The following is a 17079-nucleotide window of genomic DNA, read 5'->3' on the forward strand; positions in this document are numbered from 1 at the left end:
CCTCTTCGGTGCAGCAGTGCAGGGTGCACACTGTGTGACGTCACACTAGCAGACACGGCCGCGCACAGGGCCGTGTCTCCTAGCTGTGACGTGGCCGGGCCAGCACAAGCACACAGGGAAGTTAACAGGTGCAGTGCTGGCCCGGCCAAAGAAGTAGCGGCCCTGCGCCGCTGCTAAAGGAGCGGTCCCGGAGCCCCCCGCCTCTGCCTGCCGGTGTCTGCCGCATTGGCGTCGCCGTGCCGCACATATTATAATGAGGGCAATCTGGCCATGGGCCCCCCTGGAGCGCCGGGCCCCGGGCGGTAGCCCAGATTGCCCTCATAATCCGCCTATGATGGACAGGCAGGAGATGTGCAACTGTTCGTGGCATTGACACTGGCGGCAGCAGAACAACTTAGAACATAATGACAGACGCTATGATCGATCTGGTCATTGGCATCACCTGTGTGTGAATTAAAAACCTCACTAATCTATGTCTGATTCAGCAACATGGCTTATCTTGGTAATATGCCAATTTTAAACGGCAACTTCGACAGAGTAGTATTTAAATTAGAGATCCGGTTGAGTCTTCTCTGCTTCATAGTTGCTACTCCGTCCCGATTCCTGTCCAAATTTGGTTTGAAAACAGGGTTCAAAAATTAATGGAATATCCCTTTAAGTCTAAGCTAAGTGGAGTTAGTTTAAATAATCTGAATAGTTATGACATTAAGGCAGACTATTAAACTAGATTATATTTTAAGAGAATTGACGTTGTTGATTACTGTTTCTGAAATTCTTCAGATAACAAGGTTGAATAGGGAAACAGTGCATGGTGCTATTGGCATCTTAGCAGTTTTGCCTCTCAGGACAACTGACAATTTTCTACAATGTTACTTAGAGACTCAACTTTAAGCTTCTGAGCACCAAGAAGATGGGAAAAAAAACCTTTAAAGAGAACCTGTCAGCAGGATTTTGCTAAGTAAACTACAGGCAGTGTCATGTTGGGGCTGCTGCAATGATTAATATGATACATGAGGTGAAGAAATCCATCTTGTGGTTCTTGTGTAATCAGTGTTTGCAGTTTTGATTTAATGATATGCCCATGCTCTGGGGTGGGACTGTAGGCAGGGTCTTATCCTGGTGCTCTAGGCCAGATCAGCAAGAAAAGACCTGTCCACAGACCGCCCCGAAGCACAAGTATGTTCCTCATCATACAGGGAGCCAGGCACAGAGACTGATAGGGGTGGGTCTGTGGGCAGGTCGCTTTAAATTCTAGACTTCTAGACTTCAGAATCTTGGGGTCAAGGCATTGTCACTTTGCTTACAGAAACCACGTTTAGAAGAGCCACATCGCCTCGTCACAATAGAAAACCTCATTATGCTGTAGCGAGCACTGCAGCAATGCCAGTTGCACAAAATAAGAATTTGACAGTAAACAAGGAAGCTTGCTGTATACTGGCAAGGAATATTGAAAAGGTAAGAAATTAAAGAAGAGCGTATCTTCATACAATGATTCACCTTTATTTATATAAAACCGGAAAACCTATTTAATTAGACCATTCCATCCATTATCAATATTTATGGGCAAATGGAGTGACTCATCTGATTTCACAAACTGCTCAATGTGACTTAACAGAGGATTTCGAAAGCAAGCAAACGATTATATTTTTTGCTATATGAACATAGGCATCAGGGACAGTGGTTAAACAGCAGACTCACTGAGGCGTTGGTGTCTGAGTGTCCAATGGTCCTTCTGGTTTATGAGAAGACATCAGTATTATGAATAGCACATGGTAGGGGGCACATTTTGCATTGTGGCTTAGAGGCTAAATGTTAGAGCTCTTGTACATCCATTATGTTGGGCCATTTACACATTACACCAGGGACGGACTGGGTCAAAAAAGTGGCACTGCCACACAAATCCCACCAGCCTACATACTACTGTATAAAATTCCCTCTCCCATCAAAGCACAATGCAAAGTTCATCACATTTTTATTTATTTGGTCATGATTCTCACCACTTTCTGAAAGGGGCTGTCTCACGTTTGGAAGTTATTCCCTATCCATGGGATAGAGCATAACTTCCTGATCGCCGGGAGTCCGACCATTGGTAACCCCACCGATTTAAGAACAGGGACTCTGAAGACCAAAGCTCCATTCACACAGGCTCTTCATAGGACACACTGAGACTGCTGTATAGACATCATATAGGATACCCTGAGACCTCTGTATACATCACATAGGATACCACACACACTATGTCGCCTGATGGCCGACACTTTCTCTCACGCAAGAACAAAAACAGTTATACTCATTTGCGGCTGCACCTTCTGCTTCTATGGAGTTAGCAGGCAGATATTTCGAAAAGCAAGGTAGTAATTGATGATTTCCTTCTTTCTTCTCTTCCTTTTCTTTAGGACAATTTAAAACAATCATGAACATTGTTTTTATCTGCCAAAAAACTACGAATGATAGAAAAAAAACACATGGAGTCAGGAAAGGTAGATGCAGGAGAGCGCGGCCCCCTGTGGGTTCAAGAAGTGTGGCCCACCTGGAATCTGCCCAATCGGCCAGATGGCCAGTACAGGTGTGCATTACACCTACAGGAGTTTTTATGACATCCCATTCTAAATCTATACGTATTATAATGGAGTCGGCCCCTTCCTTTGCAGCTATAACAGCTTCCATTCTTCTGGTAAGCCTTTCTACAAGATTTTTGGAGTGTGTCTGTGGGAATCTTTGCTTTTTCATTCAGCAGGGTATTTGTGAGGTCAGATGCTGATGTTGGACAAGACAGCCTGGCTCATAATATCCGTTGTAGCTTATTCCAAAGCTGTTTGATCACGTTGAGGTCAGGGCAGGTCAGAACGCATTTCCACTGCTTCAGAGTCTAGTAGCTACTGCTTTGCATTCATTCAATGCTTGGAATTGTGCTTGGTGATGTAAGGCTTACATGCAGTAGCTCGGCCTTGGAAACCCATACAATAAAGCCTGCGGCTCAGAGTTTTTGCGCTGATATTAATTCCAAAGGAGGTTTGGACTCTGAACATATTGAGTCAGCAGACTTTTATGCACCAAGCACCTCTCAACACTTGGTGAAACTGCTCTGTAACTTTACGTGATCGTCACTTTTTGGGTGATTTGCTGTGGAACCTAAATGCTTCCACTTTTCAATAATACAACTCACGGTTGATGGTGGAATATTTATGAGGGAAGAAATTTCATAAACAGTAATGTAAAGGCAATAATTAAGAAGTATGCTGCAATATAGTATATAGCTATAAATCTTTATAGTTCAATTTACCCCTATAATTCACTGTATAGACAAGCTGATAATACAAAAGCTATACATCAAGCTGTAACAATGGGTTATGGGCGTAACGACCCTAGTAAGGTCAAGGGAACCCAAACTCACTTTTAAAAGAGCCTGAGTAGTGAAAGATAGTTAGCGACCATCAGCCTCAGAGTGGGTTTGATTCTGAAGACCACTATTAATCTGTATCCACCCTTCAACCATACAGGAGGCTGTATTCATTTCCAATGTCTGTGATATACTTCAGGAAAATGCAAAGATATCCACTTGCCCCTAACAAAGGCCAACAGAGGTCAAAAGACTGACCTTTGTTAGGCTGATTTAGTTATTTTTCCATTGTAAGGAATATAATTTGCTGTGGAATTACATCCTGAGGGACCCCACAAAAAATCATATACAGTTGGTATATGATTGGTTTTACTGTGGTCTGTATTTTTTAGGCAGGCACAAAAGCGTGATAGATTACACTTTTCTGTCCGCATAAAATGATAGACACGACCGAAAAGGAGGTCAAACGTATAAGGCCATGTGCACACGATCAGTATTTGGTCAGTTTTTTACCTCAGTATTTGTAAGTCAAAACCAGGAGTGGAACAATCAGAGGAAAAGTATAATAGAAACACGGCACCACTTCTGTATTTATCGCCCACTCCTGGTTTCGGCTTAAAAATGCTGAGAAAAAACACAAAATTTGAGCTTGGTTTAAGTTGGTATACATGCAGCACATACATGCATGTTTCATGTTAAAAATACTGAGGTACACGGCCTTAGTGTGAACTGAGCCTAATTGTTTACTTGTGGGCCATTAACGTTTTTCAAATGGGGTTATCTTCTGCTTAATCTTTGGCTGCCCGTTCCTCATCAAAATGATTACCTATGGTCCTCATGACCAAATACTGGCCTATTTTAGGAACTATGGTGCCCCAAGTTTCTTGTTACACCCCTGATTGAAAAACTGACTAAGGTACAGAGCACTGAATCCCTTTACCAAAGTCTACATCTACTCTGGGCTTTGGAAACTTCGACCGGACAGCTAAGTTGAGCAATAATATATTGTATACTCAGTTTATTCAAGCAAGTTTGGAAATCCGAGTTACAGGACTTCAGGCAGTTTAGCAGAATCCCTCTGGGAGTTGCTGATAGAAAATAAACCTTTGGACTCGTAATTTCTTAACATCACAGAAAACCATAAAAGGGAAGAGCGGCTCTCCCGGGAGGCTCAGGCTGACCGCTCACAGAACAGAGAACACTGAACACTTATATTTTCTATTTCACATAAAGCTTTATCGCACACAACAATCAGCCCAGTAAGAGACACATCACTGGAATCAGGATCTCTGTCCATACATCATGTTGCTCTCAGATTAGGTTGCAAAAATCTGGTGGCAGAATCCCTTTGATGGATGGTCCGAAACCAAAGGTGAATTTCATAATACATTTATATCTATTTAATGTAATAATCTAACCACATGCCTCAAGTAAAGATTCCCTACAGTTCCATCTCTACTCCCACTTTTAATAATACAAGAGATGGCGGCGCTTGTAGGTAGGCCCTTTGAACCTGCTGCAAGAGAGACAACTACTACAGTTGTCTGGTGGGTAGATTAAATGTAATAATATATAAAATATATATATAGACTTGTACTGGTAGCATAGGGTAAAAAACGAAAAGCCAAGGATGACAATTACCACGTGATTAAAATACAAATTTATTAGGATAGGGTTAAAACACTTAAAAAGGAAGGGAGGGTTGCTGGAAATACTTAAAACATGGTATTTCTAGGGCGGCACGGTGGCTCAGTGATTAGCACTGCAGCCTTGCAGCACTGGGGTCCTTGGTTCAATTCCCACCAAGGACAACATCTGCAAGGTGTTTGTATGTTCTCCCCGTGTTTGTGGTGGCTTCCTCCAGGTTCTCTGATTTCCTCCCACACTCCAAAGACATACTGATAGGGAATTTAGATTGTGAGCCCCAATTGGCACAGTGCCCTTAATGTCTGTAAAACACTGTGGAATTAATGGTGCTATATAAATGAGTAAAATAAATAAATAAATTAATAAATAAATAAAACACTATGGATACTTGGGGTAAATCCTAATGGTCCTGGGTAAAGGTGCGCTGTGCTTCACTTTTGTCAATGTGGTAGAGGATTCTCTGTAGAGGAGATCCCCTAAGGAAAAAAAGTATTTGTTTAGGAGCAGGTTATGGTTCAATAGCCTGTGGGGGGTAATTAAAGACAGATATTTACCTGAATTATTTTGATGAAGGACGGGTGACTCTTTTTTGTCAGTGTAGTAGAGGATTCTGCGTCGGGAAGGCCCCTTTAGGAAAAAGAAAGAGAGTTCTTTGTTTAGGAAGAGGTTAAGATAGGACAACCTGTGGGGAATAATTGCGGATAGATATTTACCTCGATTTATTAATGGACGACGGGAGGTTTAGGTCCGGCCTAATATGGGGTCCCCAGATTGAGGTAAAGCTGCAAATAATTAATGGATAGTTGCGACCTACAGTTAATGCATTATTCTTAGGGGTCAATAATATACCTGTGGTGCAGGAGTCCTGGTTGTGGGAGAGTTGATAGAAGGAGGAAGGACGTGCCAAAAAGGATCTTTTTAGAGATGAGGAGATCCTGTAAAAAGAAAGTGTTGAATCTGATGGAGGGGAGGTGGAGAAGGAAAGCTTGATCCCTTGGTAGGGGGAAAAAACTTCATATGGCACTTAGAGTTGGTGCAGATACAGCGCTGCTGCGCTAGGCTGGGCTGGTCTCTCTGTTCTCCTTGCTTGCCATGCTATCTTCTTTTCCTTTTCAATGCTCACTGACAGTGCGCTCTCTTACCAGCTCGTCAATTCTCTTTAGTGCCAGCAAGGGACTGCAATGTCAGTGAACATTCAAAGGAATATAGAGATTCACCTTACAGGTGAATTCTCCAGTGGATTCTCCCCACCTGCTTCCCTTGAGTGACACTTCTCTCCATGATAGCATGTATAAGGAGAGACCTGTGAGTCACAAGCAGTGGGTGAGGAGAATCCTTTTCGACAAGTCACCCATGCGGGTTGGTTTCAGAATCAAACATACATGGGTGGCTGAAATAATGCAAATACTGCCTGATACATGCTGCCCGTGAATTGGGCAGCATGTATCAGCTGTTCAGGCACCCATGTGAGCCTGAGTATTTAGAAAACATTTTTCTCTGCCACCATGTGTTTGTCAGGAGTTTGCTTCTCATTCAATTTGGCTCAGCTTCAGCCAGGTGTCTAATTATGTCCTCTGCTATGCCTGACTTCTTTATTACTACCAGTTTTATTTCCAAGCTGAGTTCATCTTATCTATGTGAAGTCCACATCTACCATTCTGCAATCAAGATTCCAGATTACCAACTTCTCTCAACTGTTCTCACCGCTTTTCACAACTTAGTTTCTGCTATCAAGGTAACAGCAGTTTGACAAAACATTTTTGCTGTTTTACTGTACTGCATTTGGTCAAGCACATTATAAGTGGCCTACTCATCTCTACTGCCTTGTAGTTAACCATATCCTTGCTGCAATTTTTGATTGCTTATACAGCCACTATTCATGTGTGTATCTGCAGCTCTGCAAGCAAGTTACCAGATAGTCTATACATCTACTGTTCCCATGTGTATTTCTTCACCTGGCTCTGCTTCATCTGGTGTTTTTTGCTCCATTTTTCTGTCTGGTGTCCTGCACACCCAGCGGTTCTGGTCCCTGCCAATTCATGAGGCATCAGACTAGACCAGTTCTGCTGCACCATTGCCTCCCGTCTGTGCTGCTCAGCCTGACCTATCTGCTTGGAGAATCCACCTCACCGGGTGAGCCCATAACAAATAGCAGTTTAGTATATTAAGTGGTATTAGTTTAGTATGTATAGTAACAAATAGTTTAGTACATTCATTCATAGTCTATTAAGTAGCAGTAGTTTTTACATTTACTAGTTTAGTATGCTCAGTATTAGTAATTACGTACAGAAGTAGTAGTTTAGTATGTTCAGTAGTAGCTTGCTATATTAAGCCAGGGCTGCTTCTGCCATGAAGCGAGATGAGCATCTTACCTCAGTTGGTGGTCTTAGGTGACTCCTAGGGGGTGGGAAATAATAGCCCCCCCGGGAGTGGGATTCATCTAGTTCTCTAAACTACCGGCCAGATTTGAGATGCAAATACATTTGAAGACATAAATGCTGGGACAGGGGCAGAGGAGCACTAATCAGCTCCCTGCACCAATGTGCAGTGGCGTGATTAGGTCACTTCATCATGCTGCTGACCTCATCACACTACTGACATCACTGCTGCGAAGATGGTGAGGAGTGGTGTTAGTGTGAGAACACAGTATTGTGTCAAGAGTGGAAAAATGTGAGAAGGGGCATGGTATAGAGAGAGCAGCATGGAAGTGAGAGTAGAGAGAGGTGGACAGTGTGGTGGGACAGTATGAAGAGGAGACAGAATGTGCAGACAGAGATGGCAGTGTTGGGTGATACTGAGGATGGGGGTAGTGTGGAGATAGAGACAGCATGAGGGAGTACAGTGTAAGGAGAAGGCACAGTGTGAATGTGGCGCCCAGCTGCGCTTGGTACCACAGATCCTAGAAGTGTGCATTGATGGAATCCTCCACAAGAGGCCCCCATAAACATTCACACATCTCCACCTTCCACCTCAGACCAGCAGAAGGAGCCAGTTAGGGATATAAATAGGGGAGGTGGAGCTACGCAGTCTAGTCAGAGTCTAGCCGTAGTCTGGAGTGCACAGAGAGAGAGATGCACGAGGGTTGCTGTGTGAGGCAAGCTAGGCCTCCAGCGGTCCTGAAGCCCAGTCTAGATTCAGGGAGCTCAGTTAGAGCTTAAGGTGTGCCGCCGCCATAAGATCGGTGAAGCGCGGCAAGCTGCCGTTAGTGTGAGTAGCCTAGTGAGGGCCCGAGTAGGCCGAAGGCAAGTAGTGGAAAGTGAGTAGCAGTGGGGGCAGAGGAGCTTACCCAGCTCACCCCGAAATATTTACCGGACACCGGGTCCGAGCTTACCGGGATCGCTACGACCCAGTAAGGCATAACCAGAATCCCTGGAGAACTACAGGTCCCAGGATCACCAGAAAGCTGATACGTAACAGTGCCAGGAGACACTGGGGGAACCAGTGGATGTCGTGTATCTCGACTTCTCAAAAGCGTTCGATAGCGTGCCACATAATAGGTTGGTATGCAAAATGAGAATGATGGGGCTGGGGGAAAATGTCTGCAAGTGGGTAGCTAACTGGCTAAAGGATAGAAGGCAGAGGGTGGTTATAAATGGAATATACTCAGATTGGGTAAGCGTCACTAGTGGGGTACCACAGGGGTCTGTACTAGGCCCAATGTTATTTAATATCTTTATTAACGACATAGTCAACGGGATAAATAGTAAAATATCAATATTTGCAGATGACACAAAGTTATGTAAAACAATTAATACAAAAGAGGACAGTGCAGACCTACAGAGGGATTTGGATAAGCTGGGTATGTGGAGCATTAAATGGCAAATGAGGTTTAACGAGGAGAAATGTAAGGTCATACATATGGGAAGGAAAAATGGAAGTCACCAGTACTCACTGAATGGGAAATCATTGGGGAATTCAGAGATGGAGAAGGACTTGGGCATCTTGACTGATAGCAAACTAAATTGGAGTGCCCAAAGTCAGGCCGCTGCTGTAAGGGCAAACAGGGTAATGGGATGTATCAGAAGAGGTATAGCTGCAAAGGATGAGAACATTGTTCTTCCACTGTACAAAGCACTGGTCAGACCACACTTGGAATACTGTGCTCAGTTATGGGCCCCAATATATAGAAAGGATATAAATGAGCTTGAAAAGGTACAAAGGAGGGCAACAAAATTAATAAAGGGAATGGAGGGACTGCAATACCCAGAGAGGTTGGCAAAACTAGGACTATTCAGCCTGGAAAAGAGAAGGTTGAGGGGGGACATAATAAATGTGTACAAATATGTTAGGGGACAGTATAGAGACCTTGCCAGGGATTTGTTCAAAAGGAGGAATATTACGGTAACAAGAGGGCATTCACTAAGACTGGAAGAGAAAAGGTTTCAGCACCAGTATAGGAAGGGGTTCTTTACGGTAAGAGCAGTGAGAATATGGAATTCACTGAGTGAGGAGACGGTAATGTCGGATTCACTACACCAGTTCAAGCGGGGACTGGATGCATTTCTAGATACCAGGCAGATTTCAGCGTATACTTAAAAATAAAATAAAATAGTAGGTTGATACAGGGATTTATTCTGACTGCTGGTTTCAGAGTCGGGAGGGAATTTTTCCTCAGGTGAAGATTGGCCAAATCATTTGGGGTTTTTGCCCTCCTCTGGATCAACTTTAGCAATTACAGAACTAACAGGTCGAACTTGATGGACGCAAGTCTTTATTCGGCTTTACAAACTATGTTACTATGTTACTATGTTACATAGGCCCCGTAAGCTGGGAGCGTGCACTCCAAGAGAAGGCCCCGCCACAACATCAGCCGGTGCAGGACAGAAACCAAGTTAGGCCTAGCTCCAGGCAGGTCAGAAACTTACCACGCAGAGGCAAGAAACAGGAGGACCTACACCCGCTCATTGGGGAGGATCCTGATATCCACCCTTCACCCTACAGTGCTCTGGGATGTGCCTGAACTACCACCAGTAAAAGGTACTGAAGTGACTATCGTGTCTGTCCCTGTTCTTGCTCTGACCCGGCTGGGTCTCGCCTGTCCTACATCCCCCTCTCCATACACTGCCCTGAGGCCTAGCTCCACCTGTGGGGAGCTATACCATCGAGCTGCATTATCACCGGCCTCAGTGAACTGCCGCAGCGCTGGTGATTCTCACCAGAAACCACAGGTGGTGTCACGAACTTTCATAAAATTAACAAACCACCCCTTTTAAAAGCTGACCCGAGAGTACGGGCCCGGGAGCCGATCACCGCGACATCCCCAAGGTCAGGCAAAAAGGCCCGGGTACCGAGTCGTTCCCATCACCCTGGGCGAGTCATCAAGACAGGGCAGTGTGAGAGGGAAAGTGTGGAGGTCATACTTCGTAAGGAAGGACAGAGTGACCGTTATATAAGAGTGGCAGTCTGGAGGTCATATTTTGTGCAAGAAAGACAGTGAGGGGCAATTATTTATTCGGGGGCACAGCATGAGAGATATTTTCATTCAGGGATATTATAAGAACACTTATTTTAAAGCGCACTGTTTCGGGATGTGCTGCAGAAGGCTGGAAAGCATTGCATAGGTACCTAGATGTAACTGTTTATTTGAGATACTGTGTCTCTTCAGTACTGTGATTCTTGTATGGTCCGATCACAAAGTATTGATTAAGAATAAAGGAAAATAGCCTAACGTCTGACAAGAAGAAACCCTTTAGAATAAAAGATAATCTTTAATAATCACAAATATCAATATGACACATACAACACGACTAAAGTGCACATAAAAAAGTGACTTAGTGTAGATAGGTATACTGATATCGGCCCTGTGTGGCCGTCCCCCCACCAGAGGTGGTAAAAATTGCCACTGGATATTTGTTCAAACGTGTTAGTATGGGATTAGTCAGTTATGTGACTTTTATGTGACAGGAGGTGTGGCAGGACTATCTGTCTGTTACTCCAAAGAAATACCTGTGGGTTTATCATTCTAAGGACATTGGTCAGGATTAAGTACCACAATCGTGCTGCATGTATAGGAAAAAAAGTGTTGGTATCTCCTTAACTTAGCTTGCAGGTTGTACCCTTGCTATTCATGTGTCAATTAATTGTTGAATGTAGTATGGGGGGCTGGATCTGTATGATCCATTAATATCAGATATGAGCATGTACCCTCTAACTACGTTTTCCTGCAGTTTTTAATAATAAGTAACTTGGTGCTTGTAAGGTGGGTTTTTGACTAATCCCATACTAACACGTTTGAACAAATATCCAGTGGCAATTTTTACCGCCTCCAGGGACGATATCTGAATACCTATCTACACTAAGTCACTTTTTTATGTGCACTTTATTCGTGTTGTATGTGTCACATTGATATTTGTGATTATTAAAGATTATCTTTTGTTCTTGTATGGTCCGCAGTTGGATGATAGCTGGTAACCAGTGGCGCACTGTCAATGGCTGCAGGCCATGCGGCTGCTATGAGGCCTGTAAGCCAGGGGGGCCCGGTGCCAGCGTTCATCTGTATCGTCATCCTGGACGCCGATTCAATTGAAAGTAACGATGAGAGTGGGAGCGTCAGCTGATGATCTCTCCCCCATCATTTTTGCTTGGCGTCGAATATCTCATCACAGCGGGCGCAATGACGTCACTACATGGCGCCCGCTGCGCTGAGATGTGCAGCGCTTCACAACACTCGCTGCAGAGACCAGATCAGCGGGGGAACGAGGAGGAGGGGTGAGTATTGTATTTTTTAAAAAATCATTGAGTGCATTGTGATGGCCATAACCTTATTTGGAGTACTATGAGGTGCATTATACTGTATGGAGGACTAGGGGGACTGCATTATACTATATGGATGACTGTGGGGTGCATTATACAGTACTGTATGCAGGACTCTGGGGAGCGCATTATACTATATGGATGACTCTGGGGAGTGCATTATATGGAGGACTATGTGATGTAGTATAATATATGGAGGATTATGGGGTGCAGTATACTATATGCAGGACTTTGGGGCCCATTATACTATATGTAGGCCTATGTGGGGGCTATTTTAATATTTGCAGGGCTATGTGGGGATCATTATAATATTTGTAGGGCTATGTGGGGGCTATTATAATATTTTGAGGGCTATGTGGAAACCTTTATACTTCATGGAGGACTGAGTGAAGATTTGTGTGAGTGAAGTATACTGAATTGAGGACTATGTGGAATGCATTATACTAAATGTAGGACTATGGGGAGTGCATTATAATATATAGAGCATTGTGGGATGCATTATACTGTATGGAGGACTATGGGGTGCATTATACTATATGGAGGACTATGGGGTGCATTATAATATATAGAGAACTATGGGATGCATTATACTGTATGGAGGACCATGGGGAGTGCATTATACTATATGGAGGGCTATGGGGTGCATTATATTATATGGAGCACTATGGGGGGTGCATTATACTATATGGAGGACTATGGGGTGCATTATACTATATAGAGGACTATGGGGTGCATTATACTATATAGAGGACTATGGGGTGCAGCATACTATATGCAGGACTATGTAGTCCTATGCGGGGGCTATTATGATATTTGCAGGGCTATGTGGGGATCATTATAATATTTGTAGGGCTATGTGGGTGCTATTATAATATTTTGAGGGCTACGTAGAAACCTTTATACTTCATGGAGGACTGAGTGAATATTTGTGTGAGGTCCATCATACTATGTTAGGGGCTGTGTGAGGGTCATTATACTATTTGGAGGGCAAGTAGAAGCCATTATACAGTGTGGTGAGGTGTGGTGTGATTATACTGTAGGATGGCCCATTATACTGCATGGAGGGCTGTGTGGGAGTCACAGTTGAGGGATCATACTGTGTTGGGGGTCACCATACTTTGCCAGGGGAGTTGAGGTGGGGTACAGAAGTCATCATACTGTGTGTGTGGAGGAATACAATGTGGGGGTATCATATAGTGCTTGTGTGGCACTTTTGTTGGCACCATACTTTATGGGTCTGTAAAATGTAATCCCACAAGTGCAGGGTCCTTCCCCTCTGTACCTGTCTGTCACTATCAGTTTGTTCATTGTAATTTCTATTTGTGTTTTGTATGTAAACCATTTTCATGTACAGCACCATGGAATCAATGGTGCTCTAGAAATAAACAATAATAATAATGAGTGCAATGAAAGGGGAATCTAGGGCTTCAATAGGAGGAAAATTACGCTGTAAGCCTGCAAAGTTGTGAAATATGCTCTTCTGTGACCACGCTGAATATTATTTATTTATTTTTTTGTTGGGGGGGACGGACAATTATAACATCTGCTATGGAGCCCCATGATTTCTAAGTATGCCCCTGCTGGTAACAACTACCACACCATCTGAATAGTATCGTTAAGGAATACAATGGGAGTTGTAGATTCATTTAACAAGTGTATATAGAGAGGGCAGATCTGTCATTGCAATTGATCACTTTACTAAGCTTGGTGATGTAATCATGTACTGATGGTGCTTCTGGTGCTGTGCTCATGTACTTATGGTGATTCTGAAGCTGCATTCATCTATTGATAATAGTTCTGGTGATGTATTCAAGTAATGATGGTGGTGCTGAGTGATGTATTAACGTACTGATTTTGCTTCCGGTTTAGCATTACTGTACTGACGATGGCTTTAGTGCTGTACACATGTAGCAATACTTATTTGTCAGCACGGTGGCTTAATGGTTAGCACTGTTACTTTGCAGTGCTGGGGTCCTAGGTTCAAATCCCACCAAGGACAACATCTGCAAGTAGTTTGTATATCTCTATATGTTTGCATGGGGTTCTTCAGTTTCCTGCCATACTTCAAAGACATACTGATAGCAAATTTAGATTGCGAGCCCCAATGGAGACAGTGATTACTATGTCTGTGAAGCGCTGCGGAATATGTTGGCGCTATATAAGCGAGTAAAAATCTAAGCAAATAATAATGATGATTTGCTACATTGCTATGTTGATATAGCATTGTTCTGTCTAACAAGTTAATGGTTACTACATCTGTATTTGTGTTAGGAGCCTTAAACCATTGTATTTGAAGAACACCTTTGCTGCCATTTTGCTTTTTATAATTTATTTTTCGAGCTCCATGGTGCTTTACATGTGAAAAGGGGTTTATATACAAAATACAAGTATAACCTACAACAAACAAACTAACAATGAAAGACTGGAACAGAGGGGGACAGGGCCCTGCCCTTGAGCTCTTACAGTCTACAGGGTAATGGGGAAGGAGACAGTAGATGGGGGTTGCAGCAGCTCTGGATGTGGTGAGGTGACAGATGGGTCATTGCAGGCTGTAAGCTTTCTTGAAAAGATGTGTTTTCAAGTTCAGTCTGAAAAATCTGAATGTGGTGGTTAATCAGACAGTGTTGGGGCACAGAATTCCAGAGGATGGGGGATACTTGGGCAAAGTCTTGGAGGCAGTTGGGTAAGGAACTTACATGTGTGTGTGTGTGTGTGTGGGCAAGAGGGAGGTCTTGGGAGGATCAGAGAGTATGTGTGGGAAGATATGAAGAGATTGGTTCGGAGACATTTGTAGGAGATAGATTATGGACAGCAGTACTTCAGTGTTAGTAGTTTGAACTGGATTCGTTGGGGAATTGGAAGTCAATGAAGGGATTTTTAGTGGGGAGAAGCGGAGGAGTAGTGAGGGGAAAGTTGGATTAATCGAACAGCAGAGTTAAGGATGGATTGGAGAGCTGTGAGAGTGTTAGCTGGGAGCAGGGCCGCCATCAGGGCATTACTGCCCTTACTGCTGTATGGGTTCCAGTGACCAGAAGAAAAGAGCAGGAGCCCTGTCCGGGGCCCCCCCTCTTGTGCTACTGCTCACCGGGCCCTGGGGTATCGTGCTTGTGTGCCGGGGCCCCGCTGGTGGCGGCGTACATCTCCTCGGCATAGGGACCCTAGGAGCTCTCACAGCCATCAAGACTGAATGGCCGTGAAGCTCCAATGGAGTCCCTCCTCCCCTTCAGTGATGCTCTGGTGAAGACGCATACGCTCCTGCATAGAGCACCAGGATGCCAGTACAGCTGCAGGGGATCGTATGAGAGGTAAGTATGAAAACTTTATTTTTTTCAATAGAATTAATTAAATGATCTTGGGGGAGAGCACAGGATGCATTGGGAGTGTGTGGGGGGGGAGCACATGGAGAATTGGGAGTGGGGGGTGGAGAGAGCCCATGGAGAATTGGGAGTGGGGGAGATGGTGAGAGCACATGAATTATTGGGAGTAGGTAGTGGGGAGAGCACATGATGAACTGGGAGTGGGGGTGGGAAGAGCACAAGGAGAATTGGGAGCTGGGGATGGGGAGAGAACATGGAGAATTAGGAGTGGGAGTGGGGAGAACACATGATGGCGTGGGGGTGTGGAGAGCACATGGAGAACTGGGAGTGGGGGGTGGGGAGAGCACACTGAGAATTGGGAGTGGAGGGGGGAGAAAGCATATGATGCATTGGGAGTGGGGGTGGGGAAAGGACGTGGTGAATTGGAAGTGGGGGGTGGGAAGAGCAAATGATGAACTGGGAGTGGGGGTGGGGAGACCACATAATGAATTGGGAGTGGGGGAGTGGGGAGTGCACATGGTGAATTGGGGGTGGGGAGAACAAATGGTGAATCAGGAGTGGGGAAAGCAAATAATGAATTGGGAGTGGAGGGTGGGGAGAGAAAACGGTGAATTGGGAGTGGGGGGTGAAGAGAGCAAATGATGAATTGGGAGTTGGGGGAGAGTAAATGACGAATTGGGAGTGGGGGAGAGTAAATGATGATGAATAGAGGGTTGGGGTGGGGAGAGCACGGACATGACATAATGAATTGGGGCGAAGGGTGCATGTAAATATAATGAATCAAGGGAGCGGGAGGTACAGAGTGGGGGGTGTTGAGGATGCAGGAGTGTGACTGGTAATGAATTGGAGGAAAGAGTACAGGTGCTAATTAATTTATATATTTATTAGGTTGTGAAAGTGGCTGTTTACAGTTACTAGGGGCATAGTGGTGGATTACAATTTATATTTGGAATGATGGGTTGCATAATAACTAATTATATATTAATGGTGGGTTCATGTCTGTATTCAGCTGTGTAATGTAGAAGTTGGGGAATGTGCTCTAGATAACTGTGTGTTATTTTATGAAGAGACGAGTCCTGGCTGGAAGAAGTGATGGTGGTCTGCGCTGGATGAAGATGAAAAGCGAAGATGAAAGACTTCAACTAGAGACGTCACTGGTGAGTCAGTGCGTTATCTGTACACTGACACTAAATACTATGTACAGAGCTCCTGTGTATATTGTCACTGGTGATCACTGTATTACCTGTACACTGACACTATATACAGAGCTCCTGTGTATAATGTCACTGGTGATCACTGTATTATCTGTACACTATATACAGAGCTCCTGTGTATAATGTCACTGGTGATCACTGTATTATCTGTACACTTACACTATACACTGTATATCATGTACAGAGCTCCCATGTATCATGGCACTTATGGTAATATTAGTATTGTGATTTTTTAATATGTGGTTCAGTCATGATGTGGCAGTATTTGTCCCTCGTATGTGGTATTATTCGGTGACAATGTGGTGGTAATATGTGGTCTGGTCATGGTGTGGTGGTATTATTTCCTTGTATGTTGTATTATTCGGTCACTAAGTGGTGGTAATATATGGTCTGGTCATGGTGTGGTGGTATTTGTTCCTTGTATGTGGTATTATTCCGTCACTATGTGGTGGTAATATGTGGTCTGTTCATGGTATGGCAATATTTGTCCCTTGCATTTGGTATTATTGGTCATTTTAATAAATGTATGTGACGCATTCCTTTAAAGAAAAATAAATAAAAATATACCTAAAAAGAGTATTGGATATTTGAAGAAATGTTTAATAGGTTAGAGTACAGTAGGACCTGGCCAGAAGAGTCTACCTTGTCATGGTGGCGGCTTAAAAAAATCTTTTGGCCAAAACAAAAGATGATGGCTATGTATGTGATATGGGTCAGTGGGAACTGTTAATGTGTGATTGGTGAGGACGTGGTGCAGAAGTGGAGTTTTTCCAAGAGTGGACTGTGGGACTGTGGAAGGTTCGAGGGA

The 17079-nt window shown here is 43.9% G+C and overlaps 1 long non-coding RNA gene across 1 annotated transcript; it reads right to left on the reverse strand.

Annotated features, from left to right (window-relative positions):
* Positions 1-5027: 5027 nt before the first annotated feature.
* LOC141270989 (uncharacterized) lies at positions 5028-5930 on the reverse strand. The gene is made up of 4 exons (XR_012321792.1): positions 5837-5930; positions 5701-5769; positions 5542-5614; positions 5028-5463 (listed from the first exon to the last, which is right to left on the reverse strand). It is a non-coding gene; the product is annotated as an uncharacterized lncRNA (long non-coding RNA).
* Positions 5931-17079: the final 11149 nt, after the last annotated feature.

The sequence above is a fragment of the Phyllobates terribilis genome, unplaced genomic scaffold (genome assembly GCF_046119375.1).
Source record: "Phyllobates terribilis strain yellow unplaced genomic scaffold, ASM4611937v1 Scaffold_5__5_contigs__length_657084704, whole genome shotgun sequence".
In the NCBI taxonomy this organism is placed as follows: Eukaryota; Metazoa; Chordata; class Amphibia; order Anura; family Dendrobatidae; genus Phyllobates; species Phyllobates terribilis.